Source organism: Rhinichthys klamathensis, unplaced genomic scaffold (genome assembly GCF_029890125.1).
Source record: "Rhinichthys klamathensis goyatoka isolate OS25496 unplaced genomic scaffold, OSU_Roscu_1.1 h1tg000340l_1, whole genome shotgun sequence".
Lineage (NCBI taxonomy): Eukaryota > Metazoa > Chordata > Actinopteri > Cypriniformes > Leuciscidae > Rhinichthys > Rhinichthys klamathensis.
This window is the reverse complement of record NW_026606854.1, coordinates 206,707-224,303: the sequence shown is the minus strand read 5'-3', so window position 1 is coordinate 224,303 and position 17,597 is coordinate 206,707.

Sequence of the window (17,597 nt, the reverse complement as noted above, 5' to 3'; positions counted from 1 at the left end):
CGGCGGAAGAGTGACCTCTGACCCCACGTATGACGTATGATGTAGAATTAGCGTAAGTTTAGGTGAAATTAGACCCCTCTCGCGGTTCAAACAAATACGCTGGGCAACAAACTCAAGCTCCTTCAACATTTCTTTTAGACTTCCAATTTGTGACCGGTGCTGTGTTCTGCTCTATCCTCTACGCTTCCACGTATGTCATGCGTCAGGTCAGAGGTCACTCTTCGACCAGAACTAGACTTGCATATATAAAGTTATAAATATTGATATTTTTCTTACAAAAACGCATCGCTTTTCCTCAGAAGGCCTTTATTAACCCTCTGGAACCGTAAGGATTACTTATAATGGAGGGATGCATTTTTTGGGGGGGGGTTTCAAAATCTCAGGTATATTCACTCCGATTATAAAGCTTGTAAGAGCGAGGATATATATATATATATATATATATATATATTTTTTAAATATAACTCTGATTGTGTTTGGCTGAGAGAAGAAATTAATATACAACTAGGATCATTTTTGTGTGAACTAACCCTTAAAGTGTGTAATCAAATATATTATAACCAGTTTTGTCAGAATAATTGAATTAGTGAGTTAATCTTGAGAACTGTCTAATTGGTGATTCAGCAACTGATTCATTTAAAAAGATGGTAACACTATTTTGAAATCCCTTTAGACATTTTACTAACTATAAGTAACTTTACAACTACATGTCAACTACCAGTCGTATTATTAGACTGTCTGCTCAATATCTGATAACACTTTATTTTGATAGTCCCTCAACAGACATTCTACTGACTATAAGTAACTTTTCAAGTACGTCAACTTGAATTCTACTAACAATAACCTAACAGTCTACTATCACTCTGAGAGTTAGTTGACATGTAGTAGCAAATTAATGAGAATTATTTGACATGTAGATGCAAAGTTACTTATAGTTAGTAGACTTATAATCCTTTAAGTAATACTCAAATGAGAATTAGTTGCATGTAGTAGCAAAGTTGCTTATATAGTAGAATGTCTAAAGTATACTATTGAAATAAAGTGTAACCAAAAAGTTAATGCTCGAATTAAGCATCTGTTTCCGAAGAAGCAAAAAAGTGAGGAATGAGGGGTGACTTTGAGGTTATTTTTGGGGTGAACTATCCCTTTAAAATGGGAAGTATTACGGGTATATTTTTAAATTTCCTAGATAAACTTTTTATACAAAAATTTTCACAGAGGTAATACATGAGTCGTGAAAGTCTGCAGGCACACAGATAGAATTTCCACGTCTGGAAAGATAATGAGAGGAACTTTATGTGCATGTACACACAAACACTTCCTTCTGTTTATGGAGTCACTTTAGTCTAGCATGTCTTTGATTTTGGTTTGCTCACATCACTTGTCAAATTAATGTCAGATAAAACAGCAAGGGTTCAACTATCTGTCTTGCTGTTTAAAAAGCCAAATTTTACTCAAATTTGGTGTGTGATGATTGTTCAGTTTCAATCCTCATTGTATATAATCTCAAGTGATTTTGCCAGATTTCAAAAGTGATTTGCACAATTCTGCTAAATGATATGTTGCATATATATAGTATATCGTAGATGTGCAGTGATTGTCAAGACAATGACGAAGTTTAAAATGCAGAGCTGGAGCAAGGACAGACTGAGAAGTGGTCACCATTTTACCCACAATAATATCAATTGTAAAAAAATAAAATAAAATTAAAAAATAGATTTTATTTTTTTTAATTACATGCTCACTTAATGATAAAACCATTTGGACTCCCAGACTTCTGTGATTCACATTACTAAGCAAAATAACTCACAACCTTTAGCTTAGAGAACTTGAATAAGAGGGTTTCAAACGGGATATGCCCATAAATAATCTTTGGCTAATGCTTCACCAAACAGCTTTTCTCAACCTCGTTCAGCTCTCCGTACTCTGAGGACCAATTTCCCTCCGCATCGATCGATGGTCAATTCCAGCTGGCGTGAGAAGCATCTCTTATTCCCTATGGATTTTCACGTCATCCCGATGACGAACTGCAAATAGTCAGTCGCCAATCATGTCCCACTTTTCCGCTTACCTTAGCCTGTCAGGGTGCTTCTGGCCTGGGGTGGCAACGTACAGATGGAATGAGGAAGTGGCCCGCATGTGTTTCTGCAGGAGAGGAGGTTGCTGGCACTACATGTGCTCTTCACAACCCTAAAACATTTGGTTAACCTGTGTGTGAGTTAAGGACTATTCACCCTAAAATTTAAATCATGTTGCTCTATTCCACTATGAATATGGTTCACTATGGTTTCATGTTGCGCAAGAGAGGCAGTGCCGCCTCAAAAAAAAATAGATGAGAAAATAATTCACAGTACAATATAAAACACAATTATTACAAAATATACCATTAAAATCGTATGAATCACTATTTTTTCTAAAATTACACTGTCCAACTGCAACACCTGCGGTTAACGTTACAGTAGTGAACATATTTTTTTTGTGTTAAATGATGAGAGAACTTGACGAGAAATAGACTTTGTTTTAATAAATAGAACATAGAACACTTTATTTGCATGATCCCTTTTGAACATTGTTTACTAATAATAGCATTGCACCTGTTTCAAATAACTCTCATTAGAGTATTAGTAGACTGTCTGCTTAATATCTGCTAACTCTTTATTGTGATGCTCCTCCAAAAGACAGTATACTGACTATAAGTTACTTTGCCTCCTCATTTCAGAACATCACTGCTCAATATCATCCTTCAAAACATCTTATTTTGGGTTTCTCTGAAGAAATACAAGTCATTTGGCTTTGGAAAATTATGAGGGCGAGTGATTGATGACACAATGTTCGTTTCTAACTCAACTATTCCTTTTAGCTCTGGCTGTGGAGGAAAGACAGGAAGTGAAAAGACTTGTGTGGAACGGAGGCCTGAGAAGACAGGAAGATACATGGAAAATTCTTTTGAATATTCCGGCAGCATTGAGTGAAATTGTTCAGGGTGTTGGCTATGCTCCTAAAACTTGATTGACATGTTCCTCACAGAACTTCAGGTTCACTCCTCAATGAACTGAGCTGATTATGCTAATAAGACTTCATGAATAGAATGAAGCTTCACTCCTCATCCAGCAGCAGTCTAGCTTACGCGCTGCAGTGTGTTAGCACCTAATGCTGCTATGTGACCTGCGCTTGAATTAGCAGATCTGGGATCTGTCAGCTGCTGTATCTGACAGGCTATTGTCTGGCTGTCTGTTTCTTAAGCCTCAATACTTGTATTTGCACCATGGTTATGCTGCTCTCGCTGTGCAGACCTGCCAGACATTCTGTTGCCCGTATTCTGCTTCTAGCTTAACCACATGCCCTTTTTACTTCTCTACACATAGAATGGAAGATACACTATTAAAACTCTGAAATTAGTCTCCCCTTACAGTATTTGAAGTATACTGAAGTATTTCAAGTTAATTTTTAAGTATTTTTAAGTATCATATACTATAAGTACACTTGTAAGTGGACTGTTTCGATACTACTTGGGACTAATTGGCCCACTTTTTGGTATATAAAAGTATACTTTTAAGTTTACTAATAAACTTTGGGACACGACTAATTTACAACTGTAACGAAGAGGCTGAGTCGTACGGATCCATTCGCAGTAACTTTATTAAACAGAAAAGCACACAGAGAGAAAACAGGCAAAGATCAGGGAACCAGGAAAACCAGGGATACTTGGAAATGTCTGCAGGGCAAAACAAGACTTCCCCAAGGACACAGGGATAACTCAGACTTAAGACAGGTGCGCTAAACAAGATAATAAAACACAGGTGCATAAAATCAACCATAATCAGTTCAGGGTGAAACATAACAGAAATAATAAACTAGGAAGGAGTGCCCCCCAGAGGCTCAAGCGGGCACTCCAGCCGCAGATCATCACATAGCCCCCCCTCAAAGGAGCGGCTTCCAGACGCTCCTAAGAGCTCCGGGGGGAGGTCACCGGGGGCTGGGATGGAGGGCCAGGCCCGTGCAGGGGAACGGGACCAGGAAGTAGCCCAGGCGGGCCTGGGCCGCAGAGCTTGGGCGGACCAGACTCGGCCGGTGACCAGGGCGGAGCAGGACGAGACGAAGGCCAGGGCGGAGCAGGACGAGACGAAGGCCAGGGTGGAGCCCCCTCAGGCTTCCCTGGGTGTGAAGACCTCTCGGGCAGCCATGGCAGAGAAGACCCCTCGGGAGACCATAGCAACACAACATTCATGGTCCCCTCGTGGAGCCTACTGCCCCCCCCCCCCCAAAAAAAAATACTTGGAGGAACCTACGGGGACATGGGCTGGAACAAGAACCGGTTCAGGAACTGACAAGGGCTCTGGGACTGACAAGGGCTCTGGGACTGACAAGGGCTCTGGGACTGTATGTTCGTGAAGAACAAGATTGTCAAGGCTGTCGTGAAACTCTGGCTTGTCGTGGCTGACGTGAAGCTCTGGGACAGTCTCATGGAGCTTGAGAGACGGGGCCGGCAGGGCGAGGAGTCTGGGTACGCTCACCGGAGCCTGGCGAGCCGAACGAGTCCTCCTCCTTCTCCTGCGGCGGCGCGTCACAGGGCTTGATTCACTCGAAGCACTTGACTCGGCTCTTGATTCACCGGACGATGCACTTGATTCACTGGACGATGCACTTGATTCACTGGACGATGCACTTGATTCACTGGACGATGCATTTGATTCACTGGAAGATGCACTTGATTCACTGGAAGATGCACTTGACTCGGCGCTTGACTCACTTGGCTCGGTACTTGGCACGCTCGACTCGGGATTCGGTTCACTTGACTCGGGATTCGGTTCACTTGACTCACTGGACTCGGCAGGGCTCACGTGAGGCGCAGGCTTGGCGGAGCACGCGTGAAGCGCTGATTCACCGGGAGACACTTGATGCGTGGACTCAGTGGGTACCTTGTAAAATGGCAAATCGTCGGGTCTCTTGTGAAGCAAAAGTTCCAAAAAACCAACAGTAAAAGCCGAACCGCTCATGGAAAGGGCCAGGTCAATATATTGGGTCAAAGTGCAGTCAGGTTCAGGGTGGGGCATCTTTGAGCGAAGCGGTTCGGACAACCCTCCGCGGAAAAAGATCTTTAAACATACGGTGGTCATTCTCGTGAAACGTGCGAGTTCAACAAACTCCTCGACATACCACTCAATCGAACGACCCTCTTGACGTAGACACATGATCTCAGCTCCAGTATCCGTGTCGTACTTCACTGGGCGAGCTTGACGTGGAACCCGGATCGGTTCAGGGCTGACAACAGTGGAGACGGGTTGAGTGCGTGATGGTCCCGGTGTGGAGAAATGAAGACCGCGAACCATCTTAGCCAACCTCTCCAACAACGAGGTGAGTTGATTCAGTTGAACCTGCTGTACAGCGCTCAGATCTGCATTGGCTGACTGGGAGGCATACAAGGCTGCTGGATCCTGTTGGGGCGAAGTCTTCTGTAACGAAGAGGCTGAGTCGTGCGGATCCATTCGCAGTAACTTTATTAAACAGAAAAGCACACAGAGAGAAAACAGGCAAAGATCAGGGAACCAGGAAAACCAGGGATACTTGGAAATGTCTGCAGGGCAAAACAAGACTTCCCCAAGGACACAGGGATAACTCAGGCTTAAGACAGGTGTGCTAAACAAGATAATAAAACACAGGTGCATAAAATCAGATCAGATCATCACAACAACTAAGTTTTTCGTTTGTACTGCAAATATACTACAATTGCACTGATAGGTATATTGATATTTACTAGTCAAATACTTGTAGCCCCTTTTTTTAGTTTATGAAAGAAGTATGAAAGAAGTGAACTACACTTTGAAGTATAAACTCAGTGAACTACCAGTGGAGACTTAAAATTTACTGTTTAAAGTTATTTTTTTGTATTATTTTTATAATTTTCATAATAATTTAATGTAATGTAAATATATTATATTTTGTGAAGTCAGAGTACCGTATGTTTGTACATGTGTGTAAGCAGAGAAAGAGGGAGAGGAGCTGGGAGTAAGATAAACATCGAAGTATGTGTGCAATGTAACATAATCCACTGATGATGATGCTTCAAATGTGTACAGTTGGCATATTCTTTACAAGGAAAGGAATGCTTTGACTGATGCAAATGTACTGCAAATGTATACACTGAGGGATAGTTTCTTAATATGGAAAGTGGATTGTGCCATGTGTAAGCATACGTATGTACGTGCCTATTTAAACAAAAGCAACATGTTTTTCCTTTCAAGGAAGTAAATCCCTCAGTGGTGTATATAAGCTCAATCTTACTGTACTACGACATAGAAACCCAGGAACACAATTCGTGTATTGCACGAATACAACATCTTCTCAAGTTTCCCTCCTATGCTGACACGTGTGAAGAATAAATATTTTTCTTGGCAAGATAACTGGTGTCCGGTCCCATGAATCAAATAACAACGGGGAAAGGGCTTAATTCCAAGTCTACAACCAGCTTATTAGATTAAATACCGAAAGTATACTTGTACGTTTTCTTTAAGTGAACATAACATCATACGTATAGTTTACTATTTATATATTATTTTTGCACTTTAAGTATATATGTTCCTATATTTTTTTTATATTTTATAATATACATTTATCCATTTTAAAAACATTTCATTCTAGCTTCATGCATTCATTTTTATCAACTCTTGAATGTGGGTAAGTTTCATTAAAAAAGCAAAAAACTGAGAAATTTGCATTTTTGTCAAAGACTGTGTCCGTATACAGTTCAGTTCAATTCAATTTAATTCAGAACTGACATATGATGTTTCCTTCACTGTTAAAAACACATTTTATAAATCAGTATTTGTGCAAGTAAATATATAATAACAGGATAAAACAGTGAATATGTGCTTAAAGCTTGTATAAAAATGTTCTGGCACATGTTTTCAGATAATGTATATACATTTTTTTTCCCATTGAGTTTGTAATTGGCAAATTGTTGTTGTTTTTTTTTGTTCTTGTTCTCTGCAACTTTATTAAAATATAAACATATAATAACTCTTTGCATGTTTGATTATTTTATTACAATTTTTAAATATTTAATTCTTTAATTAATTTCCCTGTTGTGACTTACTTTCAAGAGACATGGGTTTAAAAAAAAAACTGAATCAAGAGGACTTGATTCTATCATAAGTTGTTGATTGGAATGGAGGCAGATCTAATGCCTCCATTCCAATCTAAAAAAAAAAATAAGGCAGGGTTAAAACAGACGTATTTATTGCAGAAGGATGGCATACATTACCAGAGTGGAATGTGTTGTTTCACCAGAAAATTGAGTTAATTTAATTAAAAATGATGAGGTCAAAACTATTTAAAAAAATGTAACATATGCATGGGATGAATCATTTACAACAAGATTAATACAATCCATTTAGAGTATAGATAAGGTGAATTTTCATTACATGCAACTTTAGAATGTATTTTAAAACATTGTATTTTGTTTTAGGGAGGTAACATCCCTGTAACATCTTTTTCTAAAGATGTCACTGAGAGAGAAAACATCTTATTTTTAATAAGACATATCTTATTTTATCTTATACTTAATATTGTAATCACATTCCCCCTTCTTTAAAAAGAAACATAGGAAAACAGTGGCCCATATATAATGTTGAAGACCAATGTTGGCTTTGCATGCCTGCTTGTAAGGAACTTTCTGGATCCTAAAATTACACACAACACTTTAAAGTCTTTTGGATTTTGCAGTCTACATGAAGCGTGCGATTTAGAGACAGGACCTCACATTACACATTATAAGTGTAGTTTGAGTAGCTAGTTTCTCAGAGTAAAAAGCTGCTTTGTTTTCACAGTATAAAGTAGTAGAAATAAAATGTTTTTACAATAAACAATGCAAGTCAAAGTAATAACAATGTGTGTGTGTGCGTGCGTGCGTGCGTGCGTGCGTGCGTGCGTGCGTGCGTGCGTGCGTGCGTGCGTGCGTGTGTGTGTGTGTGTGTGTGTGTGTGTGTTGGGTGGCTTCTACAGCTGTTGTACTCTGGGTCGCCGTAAGTGACTATCTAACAGCTCCAGTCACAAGAATGAGAACATCTGCTTCACTGAAAACAAATCATCATTAAATGAAGGCCTTGAAGTAAAAGCATCCGCTTCTCAACAGAATCATCTCAGCAATTTGTCCAATGATGCACCACAGTGTGGGCCCACATTAATTAACTAGAAAGCAAAATGAAGCAACTAGCCAATCTGTCAACAGCGTGCACTTTTTCCCAGTTATCGGAGTGTTACTGTGTGTCGTGTTGGGTTTTGCAATACCCTTGAACAAGATCCTACAGCATGATATGAGTGAAACAGCAGTGTTAACCTTAATTACATCTAAAACTATAAAAAAAATGTCCATTGAAAGAAAGTTGAAATAAAATAGAATATAAATGTTACATAAATTAAACTTACAAAGTAACATAATTAAAACTAAAACTGAAATAAACAAATAATGCTATTCATTGAAATGACAAAAGCACATAGCAAAATCACACAAACTTAAACTCAAATTAAACCTGAAATATAAAAATCAAATACAAAACATCAAAGAAAATTATAGTAATATACAGTATAAATACTAAAATAACATTGCAGTGAACACTGCATTTTTTTATAGTCACTTAATATTAAACATAAAACTGTAACAACTGCATGAATACTTGCATTGCACTTAAACTAGGACACGGCCTACTTGGGTAAGGTATAGTTTTTTTTCTCTTTCTGGGACAGACGGTGGGACTGTTCTACTCTTGACAGGATCTACATGTTTGGATATCTCCAGTGAGGTTTTGCCCTCCAGTAAATTTACTGAGAACCCTAGTGAAAAAAAGTATACCAAAATGTTTATTTCATCGTAAGTATATACTGAAAATCCATTAACATATTTACTGACAATAGCTGTCATTTCACCGTCTAGGTTAACTACAGACCCGATATAGTCCGGCTATGAGTAACACACTTCTAGCCAAAATAACCTTGAATTTGGTTATTACCAAAATAACTTGCGAGATGTATGATATTCCATCATGTAAGCAAAGTCAACAGTGATTACAAGGTGTTTTGTTTCATTTAATTTAATCTAATTGATGACTAGTCTAATCTTGGGCTATGGTTAGACATCAATAAAATGTTCACACTGACAGCACAAATTTTGCCTTGTTTTAGCCTAGACGTCTGGGCTGTGTTTGGAAGGCTATATTAGACGTCTTTTAAATGCAAAATTGCTTGCTGGGAAACTTACTGATATAAATATTATACTTAAAAATGATTTGGAGTAGCTTACTTCTTTATTGTACAATGCACATTTCTTAACATTAAGCCTAAAATGTGTTTTGATAACACTATTAGTAAGGATAGTATGATCACTATATAATATCAGTCTTTAAATGCAAGATATTTAAAGTGTTTTTAAAGTTTAAATCATACAAGTGGAGATGGACCTCTCATAAGGAAATAATGGAAAAAATGAGACTTTCAGACAGAACGATAATAAGCCTGCTGCATCATAAACCACCCATTTCTATATGTGATGGCTATTACATTGAAGTCAGAGTTTGATATAGAACGGTCAAGCTCTTGTTGTCCTTTTCAACTGTGTCTTTGTAATGAGAGCACCCCCACTGATGATGTCAGCACTTGTGCCGTGAGCGAATTTGCATTCAATCCCTCGAGCTCTCGGTGGCAGTGACTGAGAAGATTTATGCCCAACAAGTGGATACATCACTGTCATCATGTAATCATAATAAACACTGTGGCCCATCCCAGGTGATACCTCGCTTTGAATTTAGAGTACGGGAGAGGACCCACATTTATAATCATCTTGGAAGTCATATATAAGCATTCATCTTAACATCATACAGTCAAAATATGTAGGCACCCTGTCACCTGAAAGCTAACGTATTGATTTATGTGCAGAAAACTAACCTGGAACACAGATTATGTAAAAACACAGTGAGTGAATGACAGCTATGGGGGCTCTGTCAAAATTTTGAAATTAAACCTTTTTTTTCCAGCATGTTTTCCAATTTGTCCTCAAAAGAAAGCTGTCTCTTTTGCTCTCTCTTCCCTGTCTTTAAGTTTAATGATCAGAATCCACATTTGTAAACTACATTAGCTTTATATATACTTGAATATCCATGTCTGGAATACAAAACAGACTCGGCCCACATCCCACAAACTTTATTTTCTGTGAATTAGACTTTTTGAGTTGTAACTGGATTTTAGGGTTTAAGTTGCTATTCTAATGAAGGGTATCTCTTTAAAGCTGTGGTGTGATGAAAGAACAGTGTGCGGGTGTGAGGTGACTTTGGCACATTACTCTAAACCTTCATTTTGAATTTGAATTTACTAGAGAAGTGCCTGTTGTGTTACAATAAATGTTTAATGATGCATTAGTGACAGATGAAACAGGAAAGCCTATCGCATTCTTGAAAAGCACATTTGGGGAGAAATGTTTTGCATTGCTTTGGGAAAAAAAGATATGTTAACCACGAAAGCCTCACCTTTGCTTTGAGATCAAGTAAATCCTTATAATGCACAAGAAATGGTAATATAATTTAGTGTGAGTACTTAAAGGGAAATTTAATGGATTCTTGAAGGAAACTTCTGCCGAGTTCATGGCATGCCATGTCATAATTACCATAATTTTGAGATGACTACTTGACATTCTACTCGGAGGTGTTTATGTCTTCGGATTGGGAATTATGCATTTCTATGGCAACACTATCAACACCTAAATGAATCTGCAGCGGTTAGGTGGTACAACGGTCATGTGGTACAAGTAGGAATTCTCTGAATGTTATCGGGTTACAAATTGTAATTCAGAGTTCTATGAGGACGTGAATCATTTTTTTTTCCCTTCCCCCTTTTCCCATTGTGAGTATTTGCAGTACATTTCAGTATTTGGTTGTGTAGTGATTATTTGCAGCACATGTAAACTAATGAAGATGGTTTTTTTCTTAATTTGCTTGTGTATTTTCTATTTGCATGTGTTTACTCCAGTTGCAGTGCGTTGAGCTTTGTGCTATTTGCAGCGTGTTTCTGTATTTGGTTGCGTTGTGAGAATTCACAGTGCATATCTGTATTTGGTTGTGTTGTGAGAATTTGCAGCGCGTTTCTGTTTGGTTGCATTGTGAGTATTTCCAACACGTTTCTGTATTTGATTGCAATAAACTGATGATGTTTTCTTAAAGCAAAACCAAGTAACTTTTCCTCTGTGGTCGCCCTACAGGTTGGAAGTGGAATTGTCCATTACCGCTGTCATAAATAATTTAGCCTACCGCAGCCTGCTGTCGCACGCACGCTCGTTGTTTATCCAGCACCGGCTTTGGAATGAACGGTGTCCACAGACAAGGTAGAGTATGTTGCATGATTTCATGAAAGTATGATGTATTGCGACATCAGAAACGAAGAAAAACAAAATAATGACTATTGTAACGCTTGACGTAAAGCAAGTCAAATTTGAAGTTTTCTTATGTCTCATTAGAACTACAGAAACTCGACCCGATCTGGCAATCTTACATAGCTTGGTTATAGCAGATATAGGACGGCAAAGCGGTGGCATAAGTGCCTTTCAGCCTGTTACGACTTCTTGAACCACTGAAACGATTTTGGAAACATTATTTTAAGGTAAAAAATCTTACTTAGTGTTGCTTTAAAGGTGCTATATGTATTTTTTAGCGGCCTCTATCGGTGATGTTTCAGATTGCAACCAATTTTTACAAGAGCGCTCGTGCTCTTGCACGTGCTCGAACACAAGAGCGAGCACTCATGGTACGGCCACACTGAGACTTTCAACACACCGGAGAAAGCATCACACAACATGCTGGAAACTCATGTAAACTCCCACTGCAACGTTACAATAATAGGCTACTTTTATCAGCTTGACGTTGAACTAATCCTCCATGCTCGTACCATGATAACGTTACATTGACTGCATTTAGCCGACATGTGGTGTTAGCATAAGGCATTTCACTAACTATTCGTGTATCTTTCACAATCAGCAATGTCAACATAGGTGAATGTATAATATGATAACGAAAACGGTTAGTGAACTAGACTGAACAATTTCAGTGTAACAGTAAGATCGTAGGAAGTAACTTTACTTTACTGAACATGTCTGAAAATTATAAACAATATAATAGTAGTGGGATGAGTGACGTTAGACAGTAGATCTAGTACATAAAATAAAAGTTACATCCTAAAGCACCTACTTTTTGTTATCCTGGAACAGTCTTTTGTATTCATTTCATGTCTCATGTATGTTGTAGTTTACCTTGCCATTTCATTACAGTTTACCATTATTTATTTCAGCATATCTGAAAACTTGTAATTTATCACAATAAAAATAGCGGAGGTCTCTCCATAATTCAAACGCTCTGCCGATGTTGATCCGTGTTTTCGTCCTAAGTCGATCCGATTCACGTTTGGCCTGACGAGCTTCAGCAGATACATTTTTGTTTTGTTTTGTTTTTTATATTTATGTGGAGTTTGTGTTGGAGTGTGTGTTGTGCTGGAGGCAGGTCGTTTTTTGGTGTTATCAGACTCCATGTCGTTAGCTGCAGTGCCGTCGCATAGACTGTATATAAACAGGAGAGCGCTCGGGAGCGCGCATGCACGTCACATCCGATGGATTTCGCAGAAAATCCGACCCAGAGACTTCACATAGAAATAGGAATACTGGCCTTCAGAGGTAATAGCAGAACCCGACAAGTGGATCATTGTAATGTGTGATTACAACCCCTTCACACACAGGCAATAAAAATAGGATTCATTTTAGAAGAAAAGTTACATTTAGCACCTTTAATTTGCTGGTGTTTTTTTCAGTTTGCATGTGTTTTCTTCTTCAGTTGCAGCACGTTGAGCTCTCTCAGCCACCATAGTATTTGCTCTCTATGCAATGCTTAAAAAGTCCAGTTTCTCATTAAGGTGAATACTTAACAAGTGAGCCTCTGATGATGAGGAAATCTGAACATTCAGGCTGTGCTGTCATACTGATGGGCTAATAATCCTGTTCTTACCTTTATAAAAATTGTAAGGAAAAAAAAATCTATTTATACTACAAAGGTTTAATGGATGTGAACCTCCACACTCACCAGTGGTCTAGAATCCAACATGATTCAAATAAAAGAATTAAACTGAATTTTATACACCTACTAAAAGGGCCTGTAAATTTTAAAGGATGATTCAACAATTTGTTATTTCAGAATAAACAATGTATACAGACACAGACTACTGAGTCAAATATGCGCTTGTTGTTACTCTACAATATACAATGCAAATAATACATTATAATATCAATCATATTAATAGTAAATTACTTGTAATGTAAACCATGTGGAATGCCCTTATAATAATAATAATAATAATAAATATTAATTTATTATTATTACTGTTGTAGCATCTGGACCAATCAGACACACACAAAGTATTCATTATATTTAATGAATAATCCAGCAAACTCACTCTCCCAACAAAGGTCTTTAAACTTCCCCCAAAACACAGTGGCAGAACCCGGTGTCCTGTAACAGGACACATTAAGACTGATAAGACTTTTTACGACTCCAAAAGGAATTTGCAGAGAGTTGTGACTCTCACTTAATTATTGCTAAGAAGGAAAAATAAACCCTTTTAATACTATATATTCTATCTATAACCACTTGAGAAATTTATAAACATGTATCTAATTTTCCCATCTCATGATTTTCCTTTTATGTGGTTTGGCCTATGTATTCATTCTCTCTTTTAAACTCTTTTGGATTAATGTTTCAGACTTGCATACTATGGTTAACCAAAATCATATGTGTGGCATGTTTAGTCTCTATAAACTCCAATCTTTGTCCCCCATTTGTTAATTTACATCAAATTTTGCTAACTTGGTGACGCATTAGTATTATAAGAATCTTGAAGATTCTTTTGTTAAACACCCAATCAAATTACATGTTCAAAGGTCTGATTGAACAAAAGGTCGTAAAGAAATTCCCTCCAAAGGGAACAACTTCTTATTGGCTCAGAACCCTCCAGAGCAGGGATGGGCAACATCGGTCCTGGAGGGCCACTGTCCTACAGAGTTTAGCTCCAACCCTGAAAAAATCACCTGCCTGTAACTTTCTAGTAATCCTGAAGACCTTGATTCAGTAATTCAGACCTTGTTCAGGTGTATTTGATTAGGGTTGAAGCTAAACTCTGTAGGACAATGGCCCTCCAGGACTGAAGTTGCCCATCCCTGCTCCAGAGGGTGTGACATCTTCACGCTTTAAAAATCACTGATCACAAGATCACGCCTCTTACTCTCTTAGTTTCTTAGTCCCTTGGTCCCTTTCTGAAATCCTGATGTGAAGATGATGCTGAACTAGAAGTTCCCTTTCGAGGGAACTCGCGATGCGTCAACGACGCTTTGGGAACGCCCCCAGCGTGAATGCGTCTGAGCATCAATGTCAACTAGTCCAATGGAAAGAATGAGCGTCACGGGCGGGTGACGTCATGACCAGGAAGGGATAAAAGCACATCCGGTGCAAACCGGCATTAGCTTCTGTGTCTCAGCAAGCGATCTGTGTTACTCTGTCTCTGTCTATTTATTGTTGTCTGTTGCATATATATTGGAAAGAGTTATGGCGAAACAAATGTACAAACAGTGTGCTTCTCCCTGCCCGCGTTATTTAACGGGTGGGGACACACACAAGCTTTGTGTCGTTTGTTTGGGAGTGGAGCATGCGGTCTCAGCCTTCGAGGGGGCTGAGTGCCAGCATTGTGAGATGCTTCCGCTTCGCATGCTCCGCTCTCGCCTGTCACTCTTTGACGAGAGTGGTCCGGTTCGCGATCCTCAGGGTGCAGGACCCGCTGTTGCCGAGGCAGCACGGAGAATGCATCACTGGGGATCGCAAAAGGATCTTTCGGAGGGGTTGGAGACGGGTCCGAGGGCCTTTTCTCCTTCCTTACCCGGAGGATCCAGTGCTCTCCCCCCGGTGTCGAAAGCCCGCTCTGCGGCTTCTTCCGCCCGGAGAGAGAGCCCTCCATTACTTCATTGCTCTTCCTCTGAGGTTGATATGATGAGTATGGAAAGTGTAAGCACACACACTGGGGAAAGAGATTCACCACCTGTTTCCCCAGCATATGAGGAGCTGGTGGATGTGATGTCTAGGGCTGTAGAAAAATTTAATATTGAATGGCCAGCTGAGAAAAGGGGCGCTCGTCCCAAAAGTAAATTAGACGAGCGTTTCCTTTCTTCAACTACATCATCTCCACCACGGGGCCTTCCCTTTTTTCCCAATCTCCATAACGAGTTATCTAGATCATGGGATAAGCCGTACTCGTCACGACTTTTCAGCCCTCAGGTTAATTTATATTCAGGTATAAGAGGGCTGAAAGAGTACAGATATGAGGCGATGCCCCAGGCTGAACAGACGCTCGCGAGCTATCTGTCACCTGGCCCAGCATCGTCTCTGAAGGCCTCAGCTTTGCCCACTAGACCGCTTAAAGCAACTTCGGTTTTAGTGGGCAAAGCGTATACGGCAGCAGGTCAGGCTGGAGCATGTCTGCACACTATGGCAGTGCTCCAGGCTTACCAGGCTGACCTGCTGGGGGATCTGGATAGGAGTGAGGGAGTTGGTCCTGACGAGGTTCGAGAGCTTCGTCGGGCCACCGATCTGTCTCTCAGAGCTACAAAGGAGACCGCTAGAGCAATTGGGCGGTCTATGGCAGCCCTTGTAGCTACTGAGAGACACCTTTGGTTAAATCTGGCTGAAATAAAAGAAAAAGTCCGGGCTTTTTTATTGGATGCTCCTCTTGAGCCTTCTGGTCTCTTTGGCGACGCAGTCAATGCGGTCGTCGAGAGATTTCAAGAGTCGAAGAAGCAAGCGGAGGCATTTAAAAAGTTTCTCCCTCGCCTTGTCCAGCCCCCTGGGGCTGCTGGGTGTGAGCAGCCCCAGCCGTCGAGCTCCTCATATCGTGCGCAACAAAAAGAGAGTGTTTCGTCTCGTGCACATAAACACTGGAAACAGGCGCAACACTCTCAGTCGAAGTCTTCTAAGTCGAAGCCGGATCTGAGGACCGTTCTTCAGGCTAAGAAGACTTCGGCTCAAAAAAAGAGGTCCTGACGTCACTGGCCCCGACCGAAGTGGAGCGGTGTACACCTCAGAATACGGTGCCCGTTCCACTTCGGGGTCCTCACGGGACCGTTCTGCCAACCCCGTCACCCTTGGTGCTTCGGGGCGCAGCGGTCTCCAGCGAGTCGCTGATGCTATGCTGCGGCACTGCATCGGTTTCGCGCCCTCTGAGGGGGGTTTTAGAGCAGACAGTTCAGGTAGTTCCTGACATTATGTTTCAGGCTCCAGAACTGGCTGTCTCGTTAACACCAGAGACTAGCCTCGAGAGGCTGGTTCCCTTAGTAGATTTTCTGGCAGCGTGGAAGCTACTGCCAAATATTTCTCGTTGGGTCCTGCAGATTGTAGAGAAAGGATACAGAATCCAGTTCGGTTCTCGTCCTCCTCGCTACAACGGGGTGTTGCTCACAGTAGTGCATCCCGAGCAGGCTTTGGTAATGGAGCAAGAGGTAAAGGCCCTGTTAGCAAAGGAAGCTATAGAACAGGTGTACTCACCCGACAGAGAGTCGGGTTTTTACAGCCGTTATTTCGTTGTTCCCGAAAAAGGATGGAGGGTTGCGTCCCATTTTAGATCTTCGTCTGTTAAATCGTTCATTACAGAAACTTAAGTTCAAGATGCTGACACTCAAACCGATCGTGACTCAAATCAGATCCGAGGACTGGTTTGTCACGATAGATCTGAAGGACGCTTACTTCCATGTCTCCATCCTCCCTTAGCACAGGAATTTCCTAAGGTTTTCATTCGGGGGCAAAGAATACCAGTATCGGGTACTTTCTTTCGGTCTAGCTCTATCACCCCGCACGTTCACGAAATGCATAGATGCAGCTCTAGCCCCGCTCAGGCTGCAGGGCATACGTATTCTGAACTACATCGACGACTGGCTGATTCTAGCGGAATCCGAGCAGTTGGCGGTTCGGCACAGAGGTGTCGTTCTCGCTCATATGCAGATGTTGGGGTTGAGGCTCAATGCCAAGAAGAGTGTTCTTTCTCCAGTACAGAGAACCACTTTCCTTGGTGTGGTATGGGATTCAGTGACGATGCGGGCCACTCTATCGCCCGTTCGTGTAGCTGCTATCCTGACAGCCACAGAAGAGCTAAGGCTAGGCCAGTCATGCACTGTAAAACAGTTCGAGAGACTGTTGGGTCTCTTGGCAGCAGCGTCCAACGTGATACCTTTTGGCCTGCTGTACATGAGACCTTTACAGTGGTGGCTCAGGACCAGAGGGTTCTCTCCGAGGGGAAACCCACTTCGTATAATCAAGATCACGCGGCGGTGTCTCCGCGCCTTGGTTATATGGAGGAAACACTGGTTCTTAACCCAGGGTCCGGTGTTGGGAGCTCTTTGCCATCGAGTTGCGATCTCGACAGATGCTTCCCTCACCGGCTGGGGAGCGGTAATGGAAGGCCGCTCGGTTCAGGGTCTGTGGGGGAGTCATCATCTTTTTTGGCACATAAATTGCCTGGAGATGATGGCTGACTTCAAT